The sequence below is a fragment of the Arachis hypogaea genome, chromosome 19 (genome assembly GCF_003086295.3).
Source record: "Arachis hypogaea cultivar Tifrunner chromosome 19, arahy.Tifrunner.gnm2.J5K5, whole genome shotgun sequence".
Classification (NCBI taxonomy): Eukaryota; Viridiplantae; Streptophyta; class Magnoliopsida; order Fabales; family Fabaceae; genus Arachis; species Arachis hypogaea.
In genome coordinates, this window is record NC_092054.1 from 91,032,999 (window position 1) to 91,037,912 (window position 4,914).

General features: G+C 41.5%; 1 non-coding gene across 1 annotated transcript; it reads left to right on the plus strand.

The window, feature by feature from the left end:
* The first annotated feature begins 4,418 nt into the window (after positions 1-4,418).
* Positions 4,419-4,526, plus strand: LOC112781313 (small nucleolar RNA R71). Its single transcript, XR_003192097.1, has one exon. It is a non-coding gene; the product is annotated as a small nucleolar RNA R71 (small nucleolar RNA).
* The last annotated feature ends 388 nt before the right edge of the window (positions 4,527-4,914 follow it).

Genomic DNA, 4,914 nt, shown 5'->3' on the forward strand with positions numbered 1-4,914 from the left:
TGCTCAAAGCCTTGGGATCCTTTTTATTTACCCTTGCCTTTTGGTTTTAAGGGTTATTGGCTTTTTGCTCTTACCTCTTGGTTTTAAGAGCTTTTGGCTTTTTCTGCTTGCTTTTTATTTTTATTTTTTTTCGCCTATATTTTTTTTCTTTTTTTTTTTGCAAGATTTGTTCTTTGCTGTTTTTTCTTCCTTCAAGAATCATTTTTATGATTTTTCAGATTATCAAATAACATGTCTCCTTATCATCATTCTTTCAAGAGCCAAGATATTTAACATTCTTAAACAACAACTTCAAAAGACATATGCACTGTTCAAGCATTCATTTAGAAAACAAAAAGTATTGTCACCACATCAATATAATTAAACTAAGTTCAAGGATAAATTCGAAACTCATGTACTTCTTGTTCTTTTGAATTTAAACAGTTTTCATTTAAGAGAGGTGATGGATTCATAGGACATTCATAACTTTAAGACAAAGTTACTAAATACTAATGATCATGTAATGAAGACACAAACATGGATAAGAACTTAACATAGAAAATGAAAAATAGAGAATGTAAGAACAAGGAATGAGTCCACCTTATTGATGGTGGCGTTTCCTTCTTGAGGAACCAATGATGTCCTTGAGCTCTTCTATGTCTCTTCCTTGTCTTTGTTGCTCCTCCCTGATTGCTTTTTAATCTTCTCTTATTTCATGAAGGATGATGGAGTGCTCTTGATGTTCCACCCTTAGTTGTCCTATGTTGGAACTTAATTCTCCTAGGGAGGTGTTGATTTGCTCCCGATAGTTTTGTGGAGGAAAATGCATTTGAGGCATCTCCGGGATCTCATTGTGATGAGCTTCATGCATCTCTTGAGATCCATGAATGGGCTCTCTTGCTTGCTCCATCCTTTTCTTAGTGATGGGCTTCTCTTCCTCAATGGGAATGTCTCCTTCCATGGAAGCTCCAGCTGAGTAACATGGATGGCAAATAAGATGAGGAAAAGCTAGCCTTGCCCAAGGAAAGGGCTTTTCGGCTATTTTGTAGAGTTCAAGGGAGATGACTTCATGAACTTCTACTTCCTCTCCAATCATGATACTATGGATCATGATGGCCCGATCCACAGTAACTTCAGATCGGTTGCTAGTGGGGATAATGGAGCGTTGGATGAACTCCAACCATCCTCTAGCCACAGGCTTGAGGTCCAGTCTTCTTAGTTGAACCGGCTTGCCTTTGGAGTCAATCTTCCATTGAGCTCCTTCCACACATATGTCCATGAGGACTTGGTCCAACCTTTGATTAAAGTTGACCCTTCTAGTGTAGGGGCGTGCATCTCCTTGCATCATAGGCAAGTTAAACGCCAACCTCACATTTTCCGGACTAAAATCTAAGTATTTCCCCCGAACCATTGTAATATAATTCTTTGGGTTTGGGTTCTTACTTTGATCATGGTTCCTAGTGATCCATGCATTGGCATAGAACTCTTGAACCATTAGGATGCCGACTTGTTTGATGGGGTTTGTTAGAACTTCCCAACCTCTTCTTTGGATTTCATGTCGGATCTCCGGATACTCATTCTTCTTGAGCTTGAAAGGGACCTCGGGGATCACCTTCTTCTTGGCCACAATATCATAGAAGTAGTCTTGATGAGCTTTAGAGATGAATCTTTCCATCTCCCATGACTCGGAGGTGGAAGCTTTTGTCTTCCCTTTCCCTTTTCTAGAGGATTCTCCGGTCTTGGGTGCCATCAATGGTAATGGAAAAACAAAAAGCTTATGCTTTTACCACACCAAACTTAGAATATTGCTCGCCCTCGAGCAAGAGAAGAAAGAATAGATGAAGAAGAAGAAGAAATGGAGAAGAGGGAGAGAGAGATGTGTTTCGGTCAAGCAGGGGAAGAGAGGGTTGTTTTGTGTGAAAAATGAAGAAGAATGGAGGGCTTTATATAGGGAAGGGAGGGGGGTAAGGTTCGGCCATAAGGGTGGTTTTGGGTGGGAAATTGATTTTGAATTTTGAAGGTAGGTGGGGTTTATGAGGTAGGTTTATGGGGAAGAGTGGATGGATGTGAGTGGTGAAGTGGTGATAGGGAAGAGAGATTGAGGTGATTGGTGAAGAGTTTTGGGGAAGAGTGTTTATGGGATTGTGTGAAAGAGGGGTGAGAAGAAGTGAGTGGAGGTAGGTGGGGATCCTGTGGGGTCTACAGATCCTGAGGTGATCCTGTGGGGTCTACAGATCCTGAGGTGTTCAAGGATTTACAATCTTGCACCAAATTAGGCATGCAAAATGCCCTTGCACACAACTCTGGGCGTTCAGCACCAGATTGGTGCTTGTTCTGGGTGTTGAACGCCCATTTGTTGCCCATTTCTGGCGTTGAACGCCAGAACCATGCTTGTTCTGGGCGTTCAGCGCCAGCTCTTCTCCAGGGTGCAATTCTGGCGTTCAAACGCCCAGATGCTGCCCATTTTGGGCGTTCAATGCCAGAACCATGCTCTGTTCTAGCGTTGAACGCCAGCCAGATGCTTCTTACTGGCGTTTAAACGCCAGTGAGATCTTCCTCCAGGGTGTGATTTTTCTTTTGCTGTTTTTGATTCCGTTTTCAATTTTTATATTTATTTTGTGACTCCACATGATCATGAACCTAATAAAACATGAAAGAACAAGAAAAATAGAAATTAGATAAAAATTGGGTTGCCTCCCAACAAGCGCTTCTTTAATGTCAATATCTTGACAGTGGGCTCTCATGGAGCCTCACAGATGTTCAGAGCATTGTTGAAACTCTCCAACACCAAACTTAGAGTTTGGATATGGGAGTTCAACACCAAACTCAGAGTTTGGTTGTGGCCTCCCAACACCAAACTTAGAGTTTGACTTTGGGGGCTCTGGTTGACTCTGCAATGAGAGAAGCTTACTATGCTTTCTCTCCATGGGCAGAGAGAGATCCTTGAGTTTTAAACACAAGGTTGTCCTCATTTAATTGAAGGATCAATTCTCCTCTGTCCACATCAATCACAGCTCTTGCTGTGGCTAGGAAGGGTCTTCCAAAGATGATGAATTCATCCTCATCCTTCCCAGTATCTAGGACTATGAAATCAGCAGGGATGTAAAGGCCTTCAACCTTTACCAACACATCCTCTACTTGTCCATAAGCCTGTTTTCTTGAATTGTCTGCCATCTCTAATGAGATTTTAGTGGCTTCCACCCCATAGATTCCCAGTTTCTCTATTATAGAGAGGGGCATGAGGTTTATCCCTGAACCAAGGTCACACAGAGCCTTCTCAAAGGTCATGGTGCCTATGGTATAGGGTATTAAGAACTTTCCAGGATACTGTTTCTTCTGAGGCAATCTCAGTTGATCTAATGCATTTAGTTCATTGGTGAACAGGGGGGTTCATCTCCCCAAGTCTCATTACCAAATAAATTGGCATTTAGCTTCATGATTGCACCAAGGAACTTGGCAACTTGCTCCTTAGTAACATCCTCATTCTCTTCTGAAGAGGAATACTCGTCAGAGCTCATGAATGGCATAAGGAGGTTTAATGGAATCTCTATGGTCTCTAGATGAGTCTCAGATTCCTTTGGTTCCTCAAAGGGAAGCCCCTTATTGATCACTGGACGTCCTAGGAGGTCTTCCTCCTTGGGATTCACGTTCTCTCCTTCCTTCACAGGTTCGGCCATGGTGATTAATTCAATGGCCTTGCACTCTCCTTTTGGATTTTCTTCTGTATTGCTTGGGAGAGTACTAGGAGGGATTTCAGTGATCCTTTTACTCAGCTGGCCCACTTGTGCCTCCAAATTTTTAATGGATGACCTTGTTTCATTCATGAACCTCACAGTGGCCTTAGATAGATCAGAGACTAAGTTTTCTAAATTAGAGGTATTTTGTTCAAAGTTCTCTGTCTGTTGCTGAGTGGATGATGGAAAAGGTTTACTATTGTTAAACCTATTTCTTCCACCATTATTAAAGCCTTGTTGAGGCTTTTGTTGATCCTTCCATGAGAGATTTGGGTGATTTCTCCATGATGGATTATATGTGTTTCCATAAGGTTCACCCATATAATTTACCTCTGCTATTGCAAGGTTTTCAGGATCATAAGCTTCTTCTTCAGAAGATGCCTCTTGAGTACTGTTGGATGCAGCTTGCGTTCCATTCAGACTCTGAAAAATCATATTGACTTGCTGAGTCAATATTTTATTCTGAGCCAATATAGCATTCAGAGTATCAATTTCAAGAACTCCTTTCTTCATAGGCGTCCCATTATTCACAGGATTCCTTTCAGAAGTGTACATGAACTGGTTGTTAGCAACCTTGTCAATGAGTTCTTGAGCTTCTGCAGGCATTTTCTTTAAGTGAATAGATCTACCTGCAGAAATATCCAATGACATTTTAGCTAATTCAGACAGACCATCATAGAATATATCCAGGATGGTTTATTCTGAAAGCATGTCAGAAGGACACTTTTTGGTCAGTTGCTTGTATCTTTCCCAAGCTTCATAGAGGGATTCACCTTCTTTCTGTCTGAAGGTTTGAACATCCACTCTAAGCTTGTTTAGCTTTTGAGGAGGAAAGAACTTGGCTAAGAAAGCCGTGACCAGCTTGTCCCAAGAGTTCAGGCTATCTCTGGGTTGAGAGTCCAACCACACTCTAGCTCTGTCTCTTACAGTAAAAGGGAAAAGCATGAGCCTGTAGACATCAGGATCTACTCCATTAGTCTTAACAGTATCACATATCTGCAAGAATTCAGTTAAGAACTGAAAAGGATCTTCAGGTGGAAGTCCATGAAACTTGCAGTTCTACTGCATCAGAGAAACTAATTGAGGTTTTAGCTCAAAGTTGTTTGCTCCAATGGCAGGAATGGAGATGTTTCTTCCATGTAAATTGGAATTAGTTGCAGTAAAGTCACCAAGCATCCTCCTTGCATTATTATTATTTTCG